Source organism: Chrysemys picta, chromosome 25, assembly GCF_011386835.1.
Source record: "Chrysemys picta bellii isolate R12L10 chromosome 25, ASM1138683v2, whole genome shotgun sequence".
Taxonomy (NCBI): Eukaryota; Metazoa; Chordata; order Testudines; family Emydidae; genus Chrysemys; species Chrysemys picta.
In genome coordinates, this window is record NC_088815.1 from 9,963,442 (window position 1) to 9,976,440 (window position 12,999).

Below are 12,999 nucleotides of genomic sequence, written 5' to 3' on the forward strand. Positions count from 1 at the left end.
GGTGAGATGGATCTAAGTGCCGGTGAGATGGGTCTGTGCAGGTGAGACAGGTTAGAATGCAGGTGAGACAGGTCGAAATACAGGTGAGATGAGTTGATGGGCAGAGTGCAGGTGAGATGGGTCTGTGCAGATGAGACAGGTTAGAATGCAGGTGAGACAGGTCAAAATACAGGTGAGATGAATTGATGGGCAGAGTGCAGGTGAGATGGATCTAAGTGCAGGTGAGACGGGTCTGTGCAGGTGAGACAGGTTAGAATGCAGGTGAGACAGGTCGAAATACAGGTGAGATGAGTTGATGGGCAGAGTACAGGTGAGATGGCCAATGGTGCATTATCAATGCAGTTTTCTGCATGTGTGTGTGTGTGTGTGTGTGTGTGTGTGTGTGTGTGTGTGTGTGTGCAGAAATAGAGGAGTTTATCCCATGAGCCCAGATTACCCCCTAGGGTTCCAGGTGTGGCCAGGGACACCTGCATGCAGATATCCCCTTCTCCATGCAGGATGATTGGTGAATGCTGCCTCTGTAGTGCATGTTGGTGGGACTCTCAAAAATTCAATCATGCTGGGGGGCTCAACGGGTTTAAACGGCAGGAGAAAAGGCTCCAGAGCTCTGTGTTTTGCAGAAATCCCAACCACAATGTGAGAGGCCTGGCAAGTCCCGACTCCCCCCCACACACCTCACCTCACCTCAGTCCCAGGTGTGTTTGTTACTTCCCGTGTCTGCTGTTAACATGAAAATTGGGCCGGGCGACCGTACAAACCAACCCAGCCTGTGTGGGCTGCAGTTTTCTCGGCCCCGTATGTCAGAGCCCTCTGCGTGTCAGAGGGGAAGGGGGGCTCGCTCTGTCGAACAGATGGGAGCAAAGATGGAATGCCGGCAGCAAACTGGAGTGCAGAGTCTCCCGTGGTGCAACGGGCCAGAGTAGCTGCTGCTCGGCAGCTGCCCGGTGAGTCCTGCCAGAGGGAGGACAGACACCTAAGGCTCCTCGGCTCCAATGAATCTGTGATCCGCCCTACACGGCAGCCAGGAATGGGCTCGACTGCACATCGAGGGAGATTTGGAGCACGGAGATGGGGCTAGTGTGGCCAATGCACACACGTATGGATGGGGAGGGAGGATTTGCATTCAGACAAGTCTAGTCACGGGGACCAGAAGCTGGCCACCTGCTGGGAGAAGCTGCCAGCCCTTCGGCTTACGGAGTTTGGTCTTTTTTCAACAGGTCCTCAGAGGAGGTGCTGTCCCTCTCTTTTGCCCAGAAGAATGTGGGGTATGTTGCAGGAGCTCCATGCTCAGGGGGAGATGGTGCTGGAGGAATCCTAGTTTAATAGCTATGGATGGGGGGGAATATCTATATCTCTCTCTCGATACACACACATCATTCCCATTAGCAGCAACAGGAGCTAGCCAGACATCTTCCAAAAATGCTAGGGGAGGAATAGCTCAGTGATTTTAGCATTGGCCTGCTAAATCCTTGAGGGGGCCACTTAGGGATCTGGGGCAAAATCAGTACTTGGTCCTGCTAGTGAAGGCAGGGGGCTGGACTTGGTGACCTTTCAGGGTCCCTTCCAGCTCCATGAGATAGGTATATCTCCATATATTATTATTATCTCTAGGAGGGGACGTTTCGCTCTCTGTCACCACCCCTGTGCAAAGACAGCAGCAAGTGAAGTCTGCTCAGTGTAATATTTCCAACCCTGCCTTCCTTTGTAACTCGGGAGTGACATCTCTAGGCAAAAAGCACAGGAACTCCATGTATATTGCCATGGTTTCCCAGCGCACTTGGCTTTGTTGTATCAAACGATGCGAGCCGAGAATCGGCGTAAAGAGATCCTTTTCGCCATAGGAGGCACCACAATTTTTCATGTTCCATTAGGTAGCAAAAAAAAAAAAGCGGCATGTTCCCACCCCTCCCTACATCTGCAGTCATGAATTGGGCTCTAAAGCATTCTGTGTAGGAGAGTCTATTCCTCCTTCACTTGATCTCCTTTCATTCCCGAGAACGTTTTTCTCATCAAAGCTCCCAGATTTCCGACACGGCGTAAGATATTTTTAATCATCCTCCGTCACAAAGTTTTCAAGCAAAAGGCGCCTTTGCCACACAGAGAAATGTCTATTTATTCTCTCCTGTTTGAAATAGCCTGGCGGTCCTTTTAATTACAGCACCATTTCCCTACACCGCTCAGGCTGAGCTAACAGGTTTGCACCACTCACAATAAAAGGAGGATTTTTTTTTCCCCACCCCTCAGTGTGTGTGTAACGTGCCTATCAAAATTGAGGAGATAAATATTACTAGGATCAATAAGGGCAAGGTGCATTTGCAAGTCTGAGGCTAATTTAATAAAGGACGGCAGAGGCTTTAAAACACGTCGGCTTTTCAAAAGAACACAACACTGAATCCTGTAAGGAGCGGCAATGTGGGCTAAATCTTTTAAAGGCTTTAAATGAAGCGCTCCTCTGTTAAAGCTTTGACAATTACCATCCTCCACGGCTCGTTTTTGTTCGGCCTCCTCAGGACAGATTTAAACTGAACCCGCGACTTAAACCGAACAGACCACAAGCTGCTGGGCTGGGAGGTGAAGTTCTCCGGCTTGTGCGGTGAAGGAAGATCCACTAGATTAGTGCGTCTCGGTCTTTGGCCACCCTTTATTCTCAGTGTGTCCCTGCACTCCGAGCAGTTCAGCTGGAGAGCTGCAGCTATGCGGCTGTAGTGTAGACACTTACTGCAGTGACGGAAGGGGGTTTTCTATTGTTAATCCATCCCCGTGAAAAGGGAGAGCAGCTGCCTCTCGGGTGGGGGTTGAGTCGACCTAACTGTGTCGCACAGGGTGTGAAATTTCTCATAGCCCTCAGCGAGGTAGCTGGGTCAACCTAAGTTTTAGGCATAGACAAGGCCTAAGATTAAAAAATGTAGCAATGTTAAGCCTATCGCCTATCATTTAGTGTGTGTGTGTGTACATTGGCAGTAGCTTGGCCCAGAACACTTGACTTTGAAGGGTCAAGGAATCTGGGGCCTGGGGGGGGGGTGCAGATTTTCTTTTCCCCCGTGATTCCCCCCAATTGCATTTTGTGATGCCTCCCTGGAGGGTCAAAACCCTTTGGTTGAGAAACTCTTCACTAGATGATTACACGGTTCTGGCCTAAAACTCTACAAAATCTATGAGATGTTTTAAAAAATATCATTGTGTTATTCCTCTAATCTCAGTTGATTTGCTGCTTATGAGAGTTTTCATAAACAGATCACTTTTAATTCTATTACATCCTGCAAACTATGACATTGGCTGGATACGTCCTGTTAGGGTCCAGCCGAGTTGAATCCGAGCTACCTGGATGGCACAAGCAAAGAGGTTAAGATTAATAATAATAATAATAAATAATAAATATACTAATTATATTTATTGTTATAATTAGTATTTAGTACTTGTATCATGTTATTTATATTATATGAGCTATTATTATTTTAGATGATTTAAAATTTAGTATTCTTGATCCTTAAATCTCACAGTGTTTTACAAAGGAAGGTAACTACCATTACAGAGGGGGAAACAGAGGCACAGAGCGGTGAAGGGGCTTGCCTGAAGTCAATGGAAGAGCCAGGAATAGACCATAGAGTGCCAGTATGTAGAATGGGCACATGTAGTGGTGGTAAAGTTCACCCCTCTGCTAAAAATCTAGGCATCACTTACCTCCTTCTTATGGCTCCGAGGTAGGTAGGGCAGAGGTCTTTTGCTGGCCCCCTGCACGGGGTGAATTTCACTCTTGGGGAACTGCATTAGGACTAGAATTAAGATGAGAGTTCAGCTGTTTAGCTGGTGACAGTATTGTCTATTAATGTACGGGGTCGTGGATTTGTTAATGTAGCCGATAAAATTGCTAAGGACAGGCAATACGATGCTGGGCTATCCCCAAGGGCTTGCATTGTGCCATCCTAAAAATTATTTTCCTGTCATCTCATTGCTGTTCACCATACAGGGGGGATATTACATGGGCCATCTGCTGATGTAACACCCGAGGCTATTATCCTGTCACAGGAATTCATACTAGAGATCATTAACATACAGAGACAGAAAGAGAGAGACATGGTAGAGTTTGAGCATGGCCCTCGGAGCTGAGGCTCTCGCGTTGAATCTCAGCTTTGACCCAGAGTCTCTCTGTGGCTTTGGGAGAAGTCACTTAACCACTGTGCTTCAGTGTCTCTCTCTGTAAAATGGGGATCATGATGTGGTAATGAACTGGTTTGTGTATGTGGCATGCCTGCCGTCCACTGTGGTGATTCCAAATCCAGATTAGGATTTTGAACCCACTCCCAAGGGGTGGAATTGTAAGGGACCAGGGCGGTCACAGCTGGGCTGAGGTCTACCTACCAGAGACTGGAGTGGCTGGGCAGGAGTTGGGGGAATCGCAAGGCTGGGTCCCGTAAACAAGAGTCAGGTTGGGGTCAGAGACTGGAGGCCAGAAGCAGTACCAGGCTAGAAGTGAGAGGCAGGAATCAGGGTCCGAGCCAGGTTGGAGTTGGAGACTGGAGATCAGGAGACAAGGTGAAGTCTGTGTGGTTGCCCAGACAATTTCCAGGGGCAACCCCTAGGCTTAAGTAGGGGCACTTGGCCAATCAGAGGGCCACAGGGTGCTGTCACTCTGGGTCTCTTGGGCGGTACTTCCTGTGGCGCCTACTCTCCGCACTGCTCCTTGGCTGTGCCTCGGTATGGCCGCCCAGTGGCACTGTGGGAATCTCTGGGAATTCTAGTCCCCAGGTCCTGACAGGAATGTCCCATTCTAGAAGCCGTGTTTGGCTGTTTAATATCCCGCCTGGATCCAGTTTTGGAATCCAAACACCCTGAAATCCAGAGACGCGGCTCTGGTGGGTCTGGCCTGGGGCCCATCTCATCAATCAGCGCGAAGCAATAGATTCGCCACTGCAGGTTGGTTTGCTGACGCTTCCTGGCAGTGAAAACAGGAGCGAAAAGTTTCCCCGCATAAGGCTCAGCTGTCAGGCTCCACTGAGGCCACTCTGCCAGCTTGTGAGCGCATAAAACCAATGATGGTCTAGTGGAGATTATTCTGAGACCACATGGCAAAAATGCTGTCCCCGTCTGTCCTCCCGCTGCAGCTCTGTTTCCTTCCTCGTCTCTGTCCTTTCACGTCCAAACAGCACTCGCCCTTGCTGTAGGAGAGAGCTCCACAGTCAGAGGTGGAATAGGTGACAGGTTCCTGGCCTGTCTGATGAAAGACCGAGCCCGTGGATGCAGCCACCATGTTAGGGTATGGCTGTCTCCTGAACCACCCGGGATAGAATCTCATGCTTTGCGCCATTAGAAAGCTGCAGAGCCCAGCTGTCCAGAGATGGAGAGATATTTTCTGTTGTGTGGCCAGATGTGCTTGTATCCCCCTCTGCAGACGAGATGTAGCTGCTCCTTGCTGATGGAGCGACTGCTGTAGGCCCCAGGGTCCATTCCCACGGATGACCCACATGCATGTTATTAGGATTATATTCCCCACGTGCCCCCTGTCCAGCATGTTAATTTGCCTGATGGGTTATTGACAGCTGCCATCCTGCTGTCTCGTCCACCAACAGCTCTAGTTCTCCTGCCTCCCTCTCTCCCACTCTTAAAAGCCGACAGAATCCCGAACTGTTTCACTTCATGTGCAATTTCCAGCCCAGCTCAGCGGGGTGTGATTAATTCAAAGCTCTGGCTGAAGCAGTAGTTTGGTTTTTTTTTTGGGGGGGGGGGGGAAGGGAGGTCTGAATAAGTCCTTTTTTGTGCACACTTATTCGCAATCACAACAGCATCCCCACTTCTTTCACATCACATCTCGGCACACTGCATTCCACCACAGGGAGACCTTCCCAGGCCATTATCTAAAACAATGCAGCTTTTCTTTTCGTTTGTTTTTGGGGAGGGTAGAGAAAAATAAAAACCAGCTTTTGTTGGAAGAGGAAATGGAGCCAGATCTTCAGTGGGTGCAAATGAGTGGAACTCCATTCGAGTCAATGGACCCGGCCCATAGACTTTTCTTTTCTTTTGTCTTGCCTGTGCTGTATTCACATTCAGCGCCAGTGGAGACATACCCATAATACACTAGTGGAAGGCACTCAGATGCCATGTTGATGAGGGCAGTATAAGAACCGCTACTGGACAGTATTTCAGATGCACACAATAATTCTGTTATATCTCAAATGATTTTGTATTTTCTTTTTTCCTTTTTCCCAAAATAGAATCCCTAAGACACCAAAGGGAGGTTTGTGGCACCTTAGAGACTAACAAATTTATTAGAGCATAAGCTTTCGTGGACTACAGCCCACTTCTTTTTGCGGATACAGACTAACACGGCTGTTACTTTGAAAAGGGAGGTTTGAAACTTTAACAGTGAACGTTTTTTTCTCAAGTGTTTCTCAGGTGTTTCCGTTAAATATATGTTAAAATAAACAGGGCTATAAAATAAAAGTGACTAAAAATCACTTCTCCTCAGGAAGAACGTCTTTATCACACTGGCAAGCATTTTCTCCCAGGGCTAATGCCGTTGACTTCACTGGCACTATTTGTAGAAATAGATGGTTATCTCTCTGAGTCAGCGGGGTCACAGGCTGGCCCTTCATTAGGTTTCAAAAGCAAGCCCCCAGTATACTTGGGGACTGGCTTATTAGTAAATATACCACAGAAAATCATGATCTTTGCTGGGATGCTCCATAAATGGAAAAAGAGGTGAAATTCGCCCGGTACACATTTATTCTTCCGGGCTGTAGCCTGAATGACCAGTGGAGCTGGTTGGAACATTTTCAACTTAATGTAATGTTGTGGAAATATGCCATTTCATCAAAGCCAAAACCTTTTGTGGAGATGGAACGGTTTCAATGAAATTTTCATCTGGAAGGGGTTTTTTTTATTTTATTTTTTGGTCATTTCTGTCTGAGAATGGGTGGGAAACCCAAATCGTAAAGCTCAGATTTTTCAATCCAAGTACAGATGTTCTGACACAGTTCAGTTTTGTGAAGCTGGTGGAAATGTTTTATTTTTGTTCCAATGAGGAACGAAGCCACATTTCTGAGCCTCAAAAGTAGCTGTGGAATGGAGTTGTTGTCTTCTGGACAGCTCTCAGGATCAGGGCCAGGACACAGGTGCAATTTGCACGCTCTTCTTAAAGTTCTCGGGTCAGTTTCCCAAGAATGACCTTTCCTCAAGGCATCTTTGTGCAGCCACTTCTGGGGTCAAACTGTAGCCTCATGGACGTGTGGTGATGGTGGGTAATGTAGAGCCTTAGGAGAGAACCCTGTGGTGACTGAGGTCACTCTGTGTATGTCTACCCTGCAATGGAAGCCCAGAGTTAGACGAACTCTAGTTAGCAGGTTCTCGGTTTGTTAATCTAGGCTTGACCGTCTACACACATTTGTAACCCCAAGTTAGGAATTGTTGAATATTGGGTCCCAACCTGGGGCTCCAGCATCTACACCGCATTATACGGGCCTGAGTCTAACCACCCATATCCCAAACTTCCTAGCACCCTCCCAAAATGTGGCCGCTTGAGGCCTTTGTTCATGATGCACTTGGGGAAAATTTGATTGTTCACCAAACTTGACTGTCCAGAGGCAGGGCCGCCCAGAGAGGGGGGGCAAGTGGGGCAGTTTGCCCCAGGCCCAGGGCCCCGCGAGCCCTGGCCGAGAATATCTTCGCTGACTACTCACCCGGTGGCGGTCCGGGTCTTCGGTGGCACTTCAGCGGCGGGTCCTTCAGTGCTGCCGAAGACGCAGAGCGAGTGAAGGACCCGCCGCCGCTGAAGACTCGGAGCGAGTGAAGGACCCGCCGCCGCCGCCGCGGACTCAGAGCGCCGCCCAGTGAGTACAAGCGCTGCAGCGGGTGGCGCCTTTTTTAATGTCCGCTCCCCCGCTTTGCTCCAGGCCCCCTGAATCCTCTGGGCGGCCCTGTCCAGAGGACTAAGAAAGTTGTCCTGTGGGGTTGTGGGATACTTTTGGTGGACTCCTAGAGAATCAATCCAGTGGGGCTATGTCTACACTGCAAAGCAATACAGCTTGAACCAGGGGTCACAGCTTGACTCTGGCTTGGCCCCTCTACTCCCGTGGGGTCCTGGGTCTGAGCGCTGGGTTAGCGTGATTTGTGTAAATGGTAAGGGGGGTTAGTCTTGGGCCTGAGTTCGAACCCTGGACTTATCTTGCAGTGTAGACACACCCTCTACAGCTACACTGCAGGATATAATACAGCATCTCCAGGGGAAATCCATATGAATGGCTTATGCTCGGAAGAAATGGTTGTGCTCAGGAGGAGGTCAATGGGTGGCGCCATCGCGGAAGGTGAATCCATGGCGTTGTACTGTTCAGAACCTGCAGACAGCTCCTGATGCCTGGAGGAGGGATCTCTGCAGGAAACAGCTGGGTCAGCAGCAGCACACGCAGAAAATCTCAGCCCGGTGCGTGTAAGCTGCGTCTGCTGCACTCTGTGCAGATGATGTGGGACCACCACTGCTCAGACCACCCTCACTTGGCACGCTTCCTCTTGTAGCACCGCCCACAGCTCATGCCGGTCCAGCAGCTGTGTAGCACGCGTCTGCTCTGGGAGCTTGTGGAGCCGCCGTTCCGGCTCAGGACGTAGAGCTCTAGCCGAAGCCCATTGCAGTCAATGGAAAGGACTCAATGATCTCTGGATTAGGCCAATAATAAAAAGGAGACAGACCCATGGCTAGTGTCTGCCTCTGTCTCTCCCACCAGCACTGCCCCTTCTCATGCACACTCCTGTCTGCTTCTAGCAGGATTCCTGGCCCTTGGGCTTTGGACCAATGGACTTCTCTTGTCTGCACTCAGAGGCACTGACTTTCTAATTTCCCCGGGGTTCTCGACCCCTGCTCTGCCCCAGGCCCCACCCCTTCCCCCAAGGCCCCAGCCCACCTCTTCCCGCCCCCACTCCACCCCCTCCCCCTCATGTGCCCCACCCTCGCTCCACCTCGTCCTGCCCCTGCTCCTCCCCAGCGCCTCCTGCATGCAGCTGAACAGCTGATCAATGGTGGGTGGGGGGTAGGGGAAGGAGCTGATCGGCGGGGCCCGCTGCTGGGTGCTGAGCACCCTCTATTTTTTTTCTGTGGGTGCTCCCACCCCGGAGCACCCCTGGAGTCGGCGCTTATGTCTGCACTTCATGAGCTCTTTGGCGGTGCAGGTGGGGGCCACTGAGGTTGCTTCAGAATCTGCTTTGCGGTAGGAAGGAGGGATCCAATCCTACTAATGTCCGCAACTTCCTTGCTGCACGTGTCTGGGGTGAATTTGATCATTTCTTGTCTATGTTCTATGGTGCCAATCAGGCTTTTGCAGGCGCGAATGAAAAGCCCTAGGCCTGGCCCCAGCAGTGTCAATCAGGAGCACCTGCGCTGGAGCGATGAACCAGTGTGAGATGAAACTTCGGCCCAAGGTCCGACGGCTTCGCTGTGAATTTTTGCTCACAAGACAGATGTTCTGAGTCTTTGGTCCTCGCTGGAAACTAGGCACACGGGGGGCGGGGATTCTGTCAAAATGTTTCAGAGGCATGAAAAAAAATGTCGATCTTGGTCCACAGCAGGTGTAAATTGCTTGAACTCGGTTGAAGTCAATGGAGCTACGTTAATTTGCACCAGCTGAGAATCGGGTGCATCGGCTCTAGAAATGAACTTAGGTTCAGGGAGAGAGTTTGAATTCTCCAAAAAACCAGTCTGCTTTTCCCACATAAGACCTTGATCTCAAACAGAGCCTACCCTCATACTCCCATTGAAATAAATGCTGTTCCCACATAGTTCCTTTTGCAGCACTGGGGCTTAGGAGAATAGTCCAAGATTCACTCCCATCCAGGCCTTGCCAACGAGGAGGCCATGTTTTGTGACGTGGACCCCCACACCCAGTCTGCTAGGAATGGGCAGGGAGACTATCACATCATTTCCCTCAAAGACCATCAACCCATAAAGATTTCCAACTCCTAATGACTTGCGCCAGATCCAAACCCATGACCTATGGGGGAAAGGCACGGTGCAGCTTCCTAGCCATCCCTGGGGTGAGCTGGTCCCCTCTAATAAGATGGTGTCCTCTGCAGAAGTCATATCTCCTTAACGTGTGTGTCATAGGCTCTAGACTACTAGCTGTTCATGGAGATTCTGCTTTATCTCAGATGGCAGGGCCTGTGCTTTCTGAGCTGGGGGATCTAAGTCCTATTGAAGTTCCAAGCAGCTACCATGTGCAGCATTGTGACAGCTGTAACAGAACTTAATGTGCCTGGATTTGCTCCGCTGTTATTTTATGAACTCGAAACCAAGTAATTCGAGGCAGAGCAGAGAGTGTGCTTTATCGCGACGTTCTGCAACTGGCTAAATTATAACACTAGGGCCTGATCCTTCAGCCGTTCCTCAGCTGAGGAATCCCGTTGCTGTCGATGGGAGGAGCCAACGGGCTTCTTGGAGCCAATCAGAATGCCTGCTGTTCCATCAGGATGGGAGGAGGCGTGGCCATTCTTCGGCATCATCAGACAAAAGTAAGCGATGCTATCGGAGTACCTTATCCGGTTTAGCAGCAAGAGTCGTCCCAGCAGAACTCTGTCAGAAGATCGGTACCCCTGGGAGCTCTTTTCTCCTCACTTATCTAGCAGCAGGACACCATTATCCTGTGACAACATTCTCTCCCTGCGGACCTGATCTCTTAAATAAACGCCTCCCTGCAAACGATAGGCTCATAGCTGTCTATGAGAAGGGCAGGGCTTTTATCCCTGTTTTACAGATGGGAAACTGAGGCATAAAGTCACGGTTTGCAGAGCTGCAAGATGAGCCTTGGCCTCCTGAATCCCACGCTAACGCCATCACCACCGGTCCACCCTTCCTCTCCCACTGCACCCTTCTCTTCTTCCATAACTTCCTCTGGTCTTTGCGTGCCTCCCTGCTGCAGGGGGGCAGCTCCCTCACAAAGGAATTTCACTGCAGCCTTTCACAGCTGCTCCAGATTCTGCTCCCAGTCCCCTGGAGGCTGTAGCTGCGTCACTGAGAAGAGAATTTGCCCCACCTGCTGGAAGGCTGTTGTGGCTTCCTAGTTGCTCCCAGCCTGGCTCACATGGATTGGCATAGAAACTAGTTTGCACTGCAGTGTAGCCTAGAGCACTGAGCACTGAACTCAGGTTCAGAAGGCCTCAATTCCGTTCCTGACTCTACCACTGCTTTGCTGGGTGACCTTGGTCAAGTCCCAGCCCACTCAGTGCCTCAGTTTCCCCATCTGTAAAATGGGATAATGCCACTGACTTGCTTTGTAAAGCGCGTTGAGATCTGCGGGTGGAAAATACTATATAAGATCAAGGGATTGTTATTATTTGTCTGGGTTCTTTAATTAGCTCTGTAAATTGAGTACCACTTTTATCATTCCACATCCCGCTTCTGCTCAGGGAGACAGAACCATCCTGTTGTTATCAGCATTCTTTTCCTGCTCTGCTCTGGCAGCCTTCGCTGTTTGCTGGAGCTGCCCTTCCTGCTTTTTGCTTCTCTAACCTGATCTAGAGAATAATCCCACACGGTGAAATCAGCGCAGGAGAGCTGCCTGCTGCCTCTGCTGGTTCACATCCACCGGATCCACTCTCCGATAGGACACAGTCTCTCGGAAGCTTTGCTGGTGTCAGGAAGGGGTGAAATCCTATCGTAGTCTCCTCTCCCTTCCACACGGATATGGGCCAGGCTCCAATGCTGAGTCACTCCTTAGGAACGTTTTTAACTCTCTGCGCAGCATAAAGTGAGCTCAGTGCTGGCGCAGAGACTGGAATCCTGGTTTATTCACAGGTCAGGTGCCAGAAGGGCGACTGCAGCAGCATCTTCTGCTACCCTACCAATGGGCAGCAGGCCTGACCCAGAGCAATCGCCTCTTGGGGGTCGAGAAGACTTTGATTTCTTTGGCCCAGTCAGGCCTTTCTCCCAGGAGTGTCACCAAGGGGGCCAGTTGCAGTGGTGCTTTTGTGGGACACTGGCTCACCAGGGCCCAGGCTGAGATCCATCCAGCTCGTTACACCATGGGCACTATAGCGCTGAGCTTTCACTGTGGGGGGGGAAAAAAGACGAGTATGGGAACCTTCTTCATTTACCGTCATGCTACCGGACCGGTGGGGCCTGAGTCTCCGCTCCTCCATTCCTGTGCTGGGGGGCAGGGACTGGGTGTGAGTGCGTTTAATGTGGCCTGCTGGCCCCCTGATGTAAGTGAGAGCAGCCTTCGGGCTGCTGCGACTTATGCTCTGCGTCACATGGGCCCCGCTGGGGCCTGGCAAGCAGAGAATTACCATTGTGCGGCACACTCCAGCCCTGCCCCCGATCCAACCCCACAGTGGGGGCTCAGCGCATGACCAGGGTAGACCCGTAACTAGCCAGGGAGGTCCCCTGCACAGCGGGTATTTCCAGGGGGATGTCTCCATCCCCTTTATGCTGCCAGAGTGGAGTAAACGGGCCTCAGTCTGCAGACTTTTGGTAGCTAATGTAATCGAGGGGCCAGATCCTCAGCCGGTGGATCCAGCTGGAGCGATGCCGGTTTACACCTGCCGGAGATACCGTTCAGCCTGGTATTTATCATGCAGGCGCTTTCTGAGGAGAAGTCTCCTGGCTCTCCCCGGATCACTGTGTGTGGCTCTGCCGTAACTGAATTCTGGAGTTAAATGAATGCACAGCCCTGGGGACCTACATGCAGAGAGGAGAGATTAAAAGCCCAATCAGTGTCTTCTTAACTACTCTTTTAATAACTCCTGTGATCACAGTGACCCACCGATTAGATAGTTCCTTCCCCCTCCCACCCCGGCCTCCTCTCCTCCCCCACCAGCCAAGGCCCCGTGCGAGCTGTTGATATATGATTATTGATCTCTTTTATTTAAAGCTCATCCTTGTCATTCACTTGCGAGTAATAACCAGAGCTCTTTGTTCAACAGCACAATGGACTGTCCCTGGACGGCTCCAGGTGGGAGGTTGGGAGTTGCTTTGAAAGGTTAACGTCTCTGTTAGAGAGAGGAAGGTCTCAGAAGCCTTCTGCT